This window comes from Amphibalanus amphitrite, unplaced genomic scaffold (assembly GCF_019059575.1).
Source record: "Amphibalanus amphitrite isolate SeventyFive unplaced genomic scaffold, NRLGWU_Aamphi_draft 000247F_arrow, whole genome shotgun sequence".
In the NCBI taxonomy this organism is placed as follows: Eukaryota; Metazoa; Arthropoda; class Thecostraca; order Balanomorpha; family Balanidae; genus Amphibalanus; species Amphibalanus amphitrite.
The window spans coordinates 380,484-394,356 of record NW_024881742.1 but is presented as its reverse complement, the minus strand read 5'-3'; positions in this window follow the sequence as shown (position 1 = coordinate 394,356).

Genomic DNA, 13,873 nt, shown 5'->3' with positions numbered 1-13,873 from the left:
ATGATTGGACAAATCAACTCAATAATTGTGTAAAAATGTCGCGTTTACTAGTTCACAAAAATAAAAAGTCACAAGACCAAAGAAGTACCTCAGTCACAAAAGTACCCCGAAGGTACTGAGACTGACACTACTGAGCAGGTGTCGCCTGTAGGATCTGTGGGATATCCTACGCCTGTAGAGTATAGCACTGAGCACATCTAGCCCCACATCTGCATGTGCGCCATCCCCTGTACTGCTGCAGTGCCCCCGACGCCACCCCTCGCAGCCCGCTGACACGGCGCCCCCGTTCGGTCGGGGCCGGCGTGGATCCCACAGCCATCGATCCCTCATCGGCCGGACATTATAACCGGCCGCCGCGGCCCTGGCCGTCATCACAGACGATTGCAATTATCGGCGGTCACCGCCGCTGCCAGTGCAGGTCGGCGGCGCCGCTCCGGTGCGCCGCTATCGGCGCGCCTGCGCCGCTATCGCCGCTTTGACGGCCCCTGCGCCGCTATCGCCGCTTTGACGGTACCTGCGCCGATATATCACCGCTTTGACGGTACCTGCGCCGCTATCGCCGCTTTGACGGTACCTGCGCCGCTATCGCCGCTTTGACGGCACCTGCGCCGCTATATCGCCGCTTTGACGGTACCTGCGCCGCTATCGCCGCTTTGACGGTACCTGCGCCGCTATATCGCCGCTTTGACGGCACCTCGGGCGATGGCGTCACACACAGGCGGAAATCCATGACTGATGCGGGTACTAGTCAGTGGAGTTGATCACTTGGAGCAGGCGGATCCACAGGACACTTACATATCCGGACATCACCATAAAGACGGCTAAGTAGCCCGGCGATGGCCGTAATTGATCAGAGCTATAGCGGTCCGCTCCCTCAATTTCAACATTTTTATTCGCCGACAGTTTGATTGCTTAAATTTTAAGTAACTGGATCATGTTCATGCCCGTGGCTATCGGAGGAAATTGCCTGACCAATTCAGATAAAACTATGCCCCATTTGGTGTATAAATTGCAGTGCGGCGTTCCAAGTGGATCGTTTACACCAGGAGCTAGCCGCTCAGATTGGGACAATTGCTGCGCGCGCGCGCACTCTCGTCTCGCAGCTGGCCAAAACTATCGATAAGACCATGGTATTACGATTTACAACGTCGTCAGCGGAACAAACCAAGAGCCATTTGCATTCGCGATTCAAAGTATTGCTAACAAGAATTGCATAATTGCGGTGATCCGCCCGCGCCGTCCATGTTTGAATTGCCTTTTCCGTCCTCCTGATGTTCCTTTTTACCATTGTCTTAGCTCAATTACACGTTCTTATTTGAATGCATGGTCTCTTACAATTAGTGAATCGTTATTGCACAACTGCGCCGCCGCTGTGCCAGTTTTGTCTCCAGGCTGCAATCAGAGCTTCTGTTCTCGCTCGCCTGGGCATTCCGCTCTTCTCGGTAACATAATTTGCTTAAAACATAATGCAGACATCCCATAGATTTTCCATTTCGGCTTCCTCGAACAGCTGAAATTGAATTGTTTCACCATGTGAGGAGCAGCGTCCAAATCCGACGAAAATTCAGTTATAGTCTGTTCGTTGGCTTCTAACTTCATCTTTGTGTTTGCACCTGACCACCTGAGCATTTCGTAATGTGCCCCGACGAGCCGACGAAATGGATACGAGGGAGCTGTATGTTATGCCTTTGCAATTGCAAAGTGTACTCTGTCAGTATAGTCTGGAGCCCACGTGTTCCCACTGCTGCCGTTAGAGCCGACATGCTGACGGGCGAAAACCCACCTCATTATTACGCACATTCTGCATTGATTCAAACTTATATTTGATATATGTACTCGTACTTTATACCTACAGACAGCCAATGACTCAAACCCGATCGCTGGCATGATTCACGCCCGTGTTGGTCCGTGTCCTTCAGCAGACGGAACCGACTGTCATCCCTCGGTCACACCCAGTCACCACACCTGTCACCCGGCTGTCCTGCACAGATGCCACTCGCCTGTCATCCGCCTGTCACTTCAGTTGACAACGGCTCGACACCAGCGGTCATTAGAGAGAAAGGGAGAAGAGGAGAGGGAGAGGGGGAGAGAAGGGAGCCAGTGGCAGACGGGCGGCTGCTGGTTTTCTCACGCTCTTGCCGCAAAACATGGTGTCAAGTTCCCAACCCCATTCCGCACGCACGTCATTGTCCACTTGCCATCGGGGATGTTCGTAACGCCTGACGGTAAACATTTTTCTTTTGCAATTTTACAACGATTTCCTATGCTGGAAATGCCGAGTCACCATTTGAATACAGATAGGTATGCATCCAAATTCAATAAATCACGCACTTAACCATGGGAGCACACGATGTCAGTCCTACGATCATCTCATGCTTCAGCCACATCAAAGTGTTCCCGTCCCACCCTGCACCATCCCCCTGGACAGTGACGTCACACTTCCGTGCCATTTCCGTGACATCACCTGCCGGTGGGCCGGTCACGGCTCGTGCCGTGCCCCACACCCCGCGCTGTTCCGCCACCCGTCCCCCTCCTCTGGTTCCGGTCGGGTGTTCGGCGGCGCCCCGGGGCGGTCTTATGCGCGGGCCGCTGCGGACCTCACAGGAAGCCCTTTGTGCGGCGGCCCGGCCGGCTGCCGAGCCGGGTATTGTATGGTAAACAGCGGCGGCACGGGGTAGACCCAGCACGCGCGCCGACCAGTGTAGAGGGTTGGGGCTGGGAGTGTCGATGCAACAAAAATAAGAAAATAATCGTAACGAATCGACTGTATAGTTACTCGTAGTCTTAGGAAAACGTTAAGTCGGTCTGAAAAGGACAGAAAGTGCCGAAGAGGAAGCTTGAGAACAGTTCAACTGACGCTGAGAAGACCGCTGTCAATATTAATTGGTGAACAGGGACATGGGCTAAAGCACACAAAGAAGCATTTAGTGTTCTCTTTAATGGCTGCGTGTGCGTGTGACACCGAGTACGTTGCCAAATGGCACATGTATGTTTTGATAAAGTGGTGCTGCGTAAGACACGACAGTGGCGTGTGTTCCATGCATTTGTATGTTGCTCCAAATGATTCCAGCGCTCCGTTAAAAGCCCAACGGTGCGTGAAATAGCACTATGGAGTTAATTGATTGTAAGTCGTGTAAACGTTGCGAATTGGCCGTTGAAAAGAGCTTTCATGGCATAGTGAATTCAAGTTGGCCTCTGCTGCACATGGCCAAATGTGACTTATGAAATATGTTGCCATGTTTCCAGCTGCTTTTAGATGTCATGTAGTTCATTGTATGTGCCTGTTGTCGACAGAGCAGTTTCATATTTCTTTCAGTAACTTTGCGAGTGTTATTAATGGGTCACATATGTCGTATGTATTTACTGTGAAAAGGTTATACGTTCCGACTCCGTATTTTCTCAGCCTCGTGTTAGCAAATGTCGTGTACGTACCGAGTCGGCCCGCATCATATCTTGTTTTCTGCACAGCTCGCCGTCCGGCCACTAATATTCCCGTCCATGCCATTAGCACCGGGTGGCTGACCGCTCCTGCCTCCTGCCCTCCCGCCGCCGAGTCCGCGGGGACCGTCCCGGCCCCATCAGCACCGCCGTCATCCCCACTGGCCGTCATCAGCTCTCTGTGGGGTCGAACGGGGTCGGCACAGGGCTGCTGGGGACTGTCGGCGACACCCGCCCCCGCGCCGCTGTCGCGCCGAGGACAGACACTCGACACAGGGGCGGCCACGCGCCGCCAGCCGGGTCCCCTCAATTGGCACTCCGCACCGCCCGGGGGGAGGGGGGGGGGGCAGCTGACACTGCAGAGGGGTCACCGACACCACATGAAGCGCCACTGTGGGGCGGGAATGGACGGGCGGGGGAGGGCTTACGTGGGACAGGACCGGCGGGGAGGGCCACTGTGGGACAGGGCCGGCGGGGAAGGGCCACTGTGGGAGGGGGCCGGGCAGGTTGAGCCACTGTGGGACAGGGCCGGCGGATAGGGCCACTGTGGGACAGGACCGGCGGGAAGGGCCACTGTGGGACAGGGCCGGCGGGAAGGGCCACTGTGGGACAGGACCGGCGGGAAGGGCCACTGTGGGACAGGGCCGGCGGATAGGGCCACTGTGGGACAGGACCGGCGGGAAGGGCCACTGTGGGACAGGGCCGGCGGGAAGGGCCACTGTGGGAGGGGGCCGGGCAGGTTGAGCCACTGTGGGACAGGGCCGGCGGGAAGGGCCACTGTGGGACAGGACCGGCGGGAAGGGCCACTGTGGGACAGGACCGGCGGGGTAGGGCCACTGTGGGACAGGACCGGCCGGCCGGCACCACGCCGATCGGTACTGGACGTAGTGGCGGCCGTGGCGACTTTCGGGAATCGATGGCGGATGTCGAGCCGACGAGCCTGCTAGGTGGGCTCGTAAAATGTGTGTGCTGATGGAGTGCAGCGGTAACGAGCCCGGGCAGAGCACGCGCCACACGACCGACATTGAGGCACTTAGCGTCCGCGGCAATTAAAATAAATGCAATAAGCGGTCATTACTTTGGCGTGGACGTGGTAACGAGCACATTGGCCATTACCTATGTACATACAAACACCGAGAGCTGAAAACACTTAAAGCACATTGCATGGTAGAAATTAACTAAAACGCATGAGCGCATGAGATGTAATATGGAAGGTCGACAGATTACTTCCTTGCCGTAAAACTGATCTTTTCGTTGATTCATCTTGCTGAACATTGCATAGAGACAATAAATCGAAATCATACTGCATTAGCAAGAGTATTATCCTTCAGTATAGTTCAGTAATGCGTTCTTTGTCCAAGATCAGTTCGTTCGCTGTACTCGGCAGTTATAGCCATGGTGCCGGCCGTGCCCCGTGCGTGGGACCAGCGCGACTTTTTCCGCAGTTTAAAGTTCACTGGCGCTGCAAACTGACCAGCTGTAGGGGTTTCGTCGAATGCCTCGTAGCCTAAATTACTCTGGGAGAATCCCATAAACTCTTTTATTGGCCTTTTACTACTACGTTTGCGACGCATGAGTGATTGGTTGAAGCTATTGCTGTCATGTGCGCCAGAGCGAAAACGCATATCGTTTCTGGTCTTGGTAAGGGAACTGTCTTGTAAGCTGTAAATATCACTGTAAGACTGCTTGACCACCCGGTACGCGTTAGTTCACTCTCACTTCCCACGTGTTCACCCCCTATAGTCACTGACCTCTCTGCAGTTAGCAGTGACCGGGGCAGTGCAATAAACTGCTCGGGGAGGACCGGCCGGGCGCCGCTCGGCCTTTGATGTGACGGCCGTGTGATAGCCCCGCCCCTGCACTTCCGTCGTGCAGGCGCGCGCGTGCACTAATTGCAGCGGTGCACGCGGCTGTCGCCTGTCCCGGGCCTGGGCCGAAGTGCAGTGGTCTGGTGGCAGCTGTCCGTGCGCTCGTCCCACACTGTGACAGGCCCATGTCACTCCACTTTTGATGACATCATATGGGGGCCTCAGGACAATAATGGCGCGGCGCGCCACAATCGCTTCAAAGCTACTTGCCAACAGTTGCCATTTTTTGAAAATATTATTTTTAAATAAAGTTCCAAGTAATAAAAATATTGTAATAAAGTTGTTGAATAAATCGATACCATATCTAAAAACTTACTGAAAAATGATTTATTCATAGTAAATATATAAGCTCGATGCGTTTTTACGTTGCTTTTCTTCAACTGCAGAGGGTTTTTAAATCGTCTATATCTTCAAAACCGGCCATTTCTTAGCATATTGCTGCTCTTTTTTATCGCTAGAAAATTAGTTGGACTTTCCAATGACATCAATAATTGAGCGATATGTGTAAAGTGTCACCAACAATCTTCAAATGAAGTAAGTCATTTTTACGTTGTAAAGGAATGGAGTACCCCTATCGAGCATCAGGGGTGACGTCACTCAGGATCTGTCTCTGATTGGTCGGCGGGAGAGTGACTGTACCTTCTATAGATGGCCTTGCACTGTGAGTGAATTTCAGTCCACATCTGGAAGCGGTGTGCAGTTGGGATGGGATGGAGTGCCCTGTCAACCTCCATTTTTATTATCATTATCGATCGTAAGCTTGGAACGAGACGTAAAAAGTTGACTGGGCGACTCGATAGTCCATGAATAGGAAGACGTGCTGTGTATGCCTATGTCACCGTCAGCAATCACGCTTATTGACTGAAACTGTCTCGCGAGACTGGTATCAATAATCAATATTATATTGGAAATATGGTTAATCTGTCATTCAAAAACGTCGGTACTTCTCATCAAAAATGCTCTTACAAAAGGAACCAAAGAATTATCTGCAGCCCTAGCAACGCATAAGGCAAGAGTAGGGGAGACCCGGGAGGTATGGGCCGGTTTAGTGAAAAGGCAATTTTCTTCCAGTGGGCAGTGGCTAGACCTGGTTTTTCACTCTGTGTACATGAAATTGCCTTTCGCCTGTAAAGTGTGCCTGATATTAGGCATCTGGGATCAGCTACTTTGTCTCGAGATAACTTTTAAAAATCATGCGCATTTTCGATCCATCAAAATATACCGGGCGGTATGTGGGCCATGGCCCGGGAGCCGCAGGGCTGCCGAATTGATGGATATTAGGGTGACTCCGACTCTGACTCCGACTCTGGCTTCAAAAATCGACTCCGACTCCGACTCCAACTCCGACTCCGACTGCGGACGGTTCTATTAATACCCATATGATCATATCATGATATTGAGCTTCAAACTGGAGATAAATGTTTTTATCTTGCCTGAAACGATCCCTTGTGCGTTCTAAAGGCTTTGCGTTGCAACTATACATTACAAATAACATGCAGATTCTAAAAGCAGGTTCTGAGGCATTCACGCTCTTCTGCTTCTTTCTCTGAAAACGTTCGTCCAAAACAGAAAAAATGTTTTTTTTCGACAAAATCTAATTTCAAGTGCAGTGTCGTCAATCAAACAGGTGCAGTGCATGACGTTGAGCCATGCAGCGTTAACTGCGACTCCGGAGTCGGAGTCGGTAAGATTTTGGCGACTCCGACTCCGACTCCGACTCCGACTCCGACTCCACAGTCCTGCCGGGAGGTATGGGCCGGTGCCATGTTTCATATTCTTTTCTCGACAATGAGAACAATACTCGTAGCTGGGTTCCACCTTGAGCTCTCTTGGAGCCCAGGTACCGCATTAGCGGCCAACAGCTTACTTCATGGAGGTCACTTGGGGACATATGTATTTTGGTAAAGTCTAGTCATGTTCCATGAAATAAGACAAATAATATTTTTTCTTTTCGAATGTAATTTGTACTTAGATTTTCGAACTTGTGCGACAAAAACAAAAATTTATGGAAGAGGACATTCAATGAAAGCATCATTCATTGATTTAGGATCTCCAGGGGCGGGTGGCCCGAACCTCCCGGATAGGACGCCAGAATGCGCGAAAGCATCTCAGCTCATAATCTTGTAAGAAAGCTTCAAATTGTTTATCCAGTCTTACTTTGCATGCTTTAAACTTTATGTTGGCGATGGGCGGACAATATAAGGAGCCTGGTTCAAATTTATCATGAATTTTCTGTATGTACTGTACCGTATTTTACTCGAAGAGGGCAAAAACGCATTATCACCGCTTATTGCCAAAGAAGACTGAGGAAGATTTTGGAAATCACTTGGGTTATATAACGAAATGGCTGCTACCAGTTTTCGCGGTCAAATGTGTAAAAATACGCAACACTTCTTCAAACCTGCGATGGCCCGGGGGCCCATACCTCCCGGGTCTCCCTACGTAAGTGAAAATCGCAATCATTGTGACGCGTATTACTCTAAATTAACTGCCCACTTTGCTACATTCAGTGCCATATTTGTAGATATAAATGCAACTCACGTCTGGACCATTGCGCTCATGACTTTACTTTCGAGCAATATTTAAGGCGGCATGTCGCTTTGAAGACCTTTTTCTTCCGTCATTACTGCTGTCCATGTAGCACACTGACAGTGTTATCGGGGCACGAACTCATAACTAACGCTCTAATTTTCACGTACCGTGACACCGGGTCGCCAATCAGACCCATACAAGGTGCACCTCCTTTGACTGGCGTTGCACCGTGCCTTTGCCACCCCACAGACTGAATTTATTTGGAAGGCTGCCTCCCACTTCCGGCGGGCTCCCGCGCTGCGATTTTGGCGCGCCGGGCGAGCGGAGCGCGCGGACCGACCTCCGGGGTCTGAGAGCCGAGAGGCGGTCCAGTCGTGTTGGTAGTACGAGCACGGCGCCGCCGAAACGGCTATAAATTACACCAATAACAGGCGGCCGCCGACAGGCCGGCCGCCACAGCGCGCAGAGCCGCCGCGTGGAGCCGCTGCTGAGTTGAGCGCAACGAGCCGCTGAGCTGAGCGAGCCTGCCGAGCCTCTGAGCTCAGTCCTATGAGCTACTGAGCTGACCTCACGGAGCAGCTATAGCTGAGTTGACCTCACACAGCTGATCAGTTGACCCCACTCAGCTAAAATCGGTGTGATCGTCGGAGAGAAGCTATGAAGGACGAAGGTCATACTGTCTTGAAGCGCATGTGCTAAAGGTCATGCGATGCCAAATTTTACGCAGGAAACATGAAACGATCAAATATCAAAAACCAAATGCCATTCACGGATCCCACCGTACCCCATTCCATTCGGTGGGTGCGGCATCCGATCACTGATCACCGTTCCACGCGTTCCGTGTTCGACACGAGTTGTGTTCGCCGCTCACACGAGCCGCCGTTCATGCCAAGGGGACGTCGTTCAGCGCTGTGGATCATTACCTCAGCCGGCGGCTGAACACAGGCGCTTTGGCCGGCCGCTCGCTAGTTGTCGGCCAATATACATGACGTACATTCCTGCTAGATTGAATTCTGTCAGGAAAGAAACGCATTGCACGCCGTCCTAAATCATGCCGGGGGCGGCGCCGGGGCTGTCGGCGGGCCGGTCGTGAACTCGGCGGCCGATCATGATTCTGCAGGGTATCAGCGGCCGGGCGGGCCCGCGGAGATTGATACTGGCCGGGTAACAATGCCCGCCCTGTGCCGGCGGCCGCCCGCGCCTCCTCCGGCCGGCCCAGCTTCCCCTCCGCGGCCGGCCGGCCAGACAGCGGTGATATGCAAAGCAGAGCTGAATGGATCTAATGCAGCCCTAAACGAGCTCTAACTCGCCGATAAAAAGTCTGGCAGGCAGGTGTACGGAGCATCGCGCCCCGATCGGCCTTCGGGAGATGACGGGTGGGAGCTGCCGCGCAGCGCTCCTCCCGCCCTCTCTCCGCCGCTCCCGCTGCTCCGAGACGGCCGCTCTGTACTTCCTGTGCAGGCCATACACCATCATCAAACGTCCGACGTGAGTGGAAGAACGTGATCAGCCGAGTGCCTGAAGGCTGGAACAGTTTTCTCATAATCAGGCCGTGCGTAAGCTAATGTCACGCTATCAACGTGCATGCGCCTGGGCTTGTTGACCTTGAATACATATATGCTGCCTGTAATGGTTCATGCCTTCGCAGTTCGATAGGCACTGGCTACATGAAAATTTATCATGCTAGCACAACTCACTTTTTGTGGTTGTAAAATGACTAATGACAGGACTGTATCTACTGGTGAAGTTATGACACATTTAGACATGTTTTTGTCAGTGCGCATTTTTTTCGGATTGGACGTATAGCCATGCAAAATAAATAACGACTTTTTGTAAAATAATCAGCCAGCTTTAACCCGGCAGGCGGTGGGCCTCCCGGCCACCTTCCGCGCGGTGGGGGGGGGGGGGCATTTTTTGCCCCCCCCCCGTATCTCCGAAACTACTGGACGGATCCGGAAAATTTCAAACGGCGTTCGATAGCCCTGTCAAATTTGTTAGGGGAAACCAAATTTCATTGACCTCGGGGTCACCGATGACGTCACAGGTCAGGTCAAAGATAAAATGTTTTACCGTTCACGGGTCTTCTAGGGAAAGCGCTATAACACCGAGGGAAACGCATTTTGTCGAAAATCAGCGATAGGGCGTCAGTTGTCACTTGTCTAGTACATATGTTGCTATTAGAGGTCACTGGTCATACCAGGTCAGGTCACAGGTCAGGTCACCAAGGGTCACCACATAAACCCAACTTTACTAAGGTTGTGCGATGCATGTTTTATGGCCAATTTTACATTTCAATTCAATGGTGTTGGTTATAAGACAATCAGGTACAGTTAGGGTCACTTTCTGGTGGAGGTCAGGTCAAGGTCAGGTCAAAAAAGGTCAAATTTCAAAGTTGATAGTTTTGCATAAATTGGGTAATAATTCGATGCAGCTCGTCACGGGGAGTCTAATGGTGGTCTTTGTTTTGTGCCAGGAGGTCTATAATTGCTAAAAATTGAGTTCGAAAATTTGACGTCATCAATTTTGAACATTTTTTCGCTATAACTTGGCCAAAAAAAAGAGGTATCGATCTCAAATTTGGTATGTAGATAGAAGGCGGTAGGCACTATCACAGTTATTCCGGTTCTTTTCGAAATTCAATTTTATTTAAAGGTTGTTCGGCTATTATATTCAAAAATCTATTTTTTGATTTTTAGGGTCAAAATCTAAAAATTTCAAAAATCCGAGATGGCGGTTTTGTAGCCCTTTGAATTCTACACACTTTATGTCTGAATTATTTTTCTGTATCTCTAAAGCTGTAGGCCTGACAGCTCTTCCCGCGAAACCTTTTTTTGGATCGAAAATGGCAGAAATGACATCACTCTGACGTCATTAGCGGCCAACCTATCATAGCCTTTGGAAGAATTTTGGTCACAATGTGCAATAGCTGTTCACGGGAGGGGACTGAAAGTTTGGTGACGATCGGCGCAGCGGTTCTGGAGATATATCGAAAAAAAAGCTAAAAGGGTGGCAAAAAAATGCCCCCCACCGCCTGGAAGGTTAAATAGTTTTTTAAAAGCTTAGCTTTAAAAAAATGTCTCCTTATACGTTCAGTTTTATCATGTGGGTACATCTTTCTATTCCAGTGCATTCAGATCAAGTCACGAGTGCCGAGTCTACGAGAGGGCTGAGATGCACGTATGGCTTCCCCTCAGTGCCTTTGAACTGCGTCGGGCCAGTAATGCGATCACATAAACCGATCAAACGACTGACCATTCCATTGTCAAAGTCGCAGAGCAATGTTGTTTCTCAATCTGGCTCACTGGCCGCCCATTCACTGCGCCATCGAGGTCCCATCCTTGACCGCGCCGCCGTACGATGGAATCAATGCGACCTCGTCAAACATCAGCGTCAAATTCGTCACAGCCGCGGCGCCAACGCCGCACTTCCCGCGGCGATCAAAGTAAGCCGCAGCTCTCCTTTAGAGCAGCGCCCGACACTAAAGACGCAGCTCAAACTTCTCAATCATCGACCAAAGGCGCGACCGCCGGTCATTCTCCACGCTAAGGCTGCTTTACGTGAGATTGTTAAGAACGGGCTCGGGTTTATTTAGTTTTGTTGATAATCAAGTGCGATTGTAAGCGATGGTATAGAAAGGGAAGACCAAAGCGAGCAAAAGTAAGCGAGCGAGTGAGTGAGTGAGTTAGTGGATTAGTGAGTGAGTTAGTTCATTAGTGAGTGAGTGAGTGAGTGAGTGAGTGAATGAGTAAGTGAGTGAGTGAATGAGTGAGTGAGTGAGTGAATGAGTGAGTGAGTTAGTGGGTTAGTGGGTTAGTGAGTGAGTGAATGAGTGAGTGAGTGAGTTAGTGGGTTAGTAAGTGAGTTAGTGAATTAGTGAATGAGTGAGTGAATGAGTGAGTGAGTGATTGAATGAGTGAGTGAGTGAGTGAGTGAGAGTGAGCCGGTAAGTGGAAAGTGAACGTTCTGCCGTCCCACTGGGTTGTGTAAGCCTATATACAACATAAACTGCTGGCGTCTCTGCGGTGCCGGTCGGCAGCTGACGCCCTGACAGCGGGGTCCCTGGTCAGGTCAGACCCGGGGGCGGTGTCAGCACCGATTTCCCACAGCTGGCCAGCTGTCCCCCGTGGCGTCCCGGCGGTCCTGCCCCCCCCCCCCCCCCCCCCCCGCTGTGACCTGACCTTGACCCGACAGAGGCGCCGAGACGTCCGGCCGTAACTCCGCAGAAGACGGGCTTGTAGGAGGGGCGCTGCCCGTGACCCTGCAATATCAGGCAGCGTAATGATATGACCCCATAACCCTTATGAAATGGACGCTTATAACCTAAGTCCTTAGTAAGGGATGTTATCATACACCCATGCTACATTTTTGTACCAAACTTTATTATATCATTGCACCATATCTAGCGGATTGAAGACATGGCTGTCAAGCAAGTGAAGTTTATTCTTTGCCTTCTTTAAACAATCAATCATTAGCCATGCGATTATGCATCCATTCTTTTCGGGTCTGTTAAACCCAACGAACTTTGATACATGCAGTAGTTGACCATTGTTGTAAATGCAGTACCTATGTATGTATTGATCAAAGATGTCTATTACCGCCTAGCCTTTATCATCAAATATAAGAACAAATTGTGAGGATAATATAATGAAATGCCCATTAGGTACCCAAATGGCCCCTCTGATAGCTTCACGTGGTCGTGATGTAAAATCGCGATCAATAACCGTCAAATCATGACCGTCCCCATGACAAGTGAGGTGGCTGAATTCAGCTAATGTAATTGGCGCACGGTAAACTGTTCCCAAAGCCGCGTCCAAGAGACAGGTGGTGAGCATTGAACACACTGCGTGACGATATAATATGGTGGCGACAGCTGTCAGCTAGCAGCGGTCAGACCCAGCCATCAGTCCATCTGACTGTTCCTCGTTAGAATCAGGTATGCAATGCACATCACACAGGTATGCGCTAATATGGGTCTCCACGGCTCGTTTTTACTCGTTTCTATGATTTTTTTTTATCATCCACCATCCGTCCACCACCCACCGCCCACCGTCCACCGTCCACCACCCACTGTCCACCGTCCGCCGTCCACTGTCCACCGTCCACCGTCCCATCTGTCGTCTCTCCACATAAGTGGTCGGTGGTCGCTGGGGTGCAATGTGCATGTGTTTAGCGTCGCGTAACAATGGCACTGGGACACGCGACGCTGACTGCGGACGCGCTGAGAACGTCTGTGAGCGGCCGTTTAGAAGCGATGCAACGGTAGCTCTAGCTGGATACATGAATGGGCTCGGAGCTGTGCCGTGAAGGTGGATCAGTGTCTATTTAGGGGGTGGATTATCTTCATTCGTGTGGATGACGAAAGTAAATAGCTACATAGACGAGGTTTCTAATTGAAACGGGTCTAATGATGCATAATAACTTTAATGACGTAACATTACTTCCGACTTCGCTGAGCCTCAACTTGAGTTGCGGTTGGGTGCGTTTGTATCAATAGGTCAAACCCACTAGCTAACTTCTAACTCAAAAACTAACACTAACTCACTAACCTAATTAAAAAACAAAGGTCTGATTATTTAAGATAAATAACGGAATCAGAATGTTTTGAATGGAAAGGTAATGCTAGAAATATTTCAGTCGGTAGTCTGCATCCAGTCGGGTGTGATCACGTGTTTGAGCTACAGCTGAGGTAAGTGCGCACTGCGCACCCATTATCCAGATACGAGCCACCACGCATTTCTTTGTTTCCTGGCTGGCAGACGGATCGACGAGAAAACAGCCACTTGTACTCGCTTAGAATTTCAGATGAGGCAGAAAGAAGCAGGGGTCAGCCCCGAGAATGAATGGGCACGCATTCCAGGCCGGGTGGGGACGAGGCGGCTGGCGCGCTGGGACCGCGGCAGGGAGGGGTTTCGGACGCCACTCTGTTGCGGTACCCGGGCGGTCGGTGCTTTGTGTGAAACCACTGGAAGTCGCTCATCAATTCCCGCAGCCATTGTGCATCCGCCTCGTTTGTTCTTGGTCAGGTAAACCCTAAT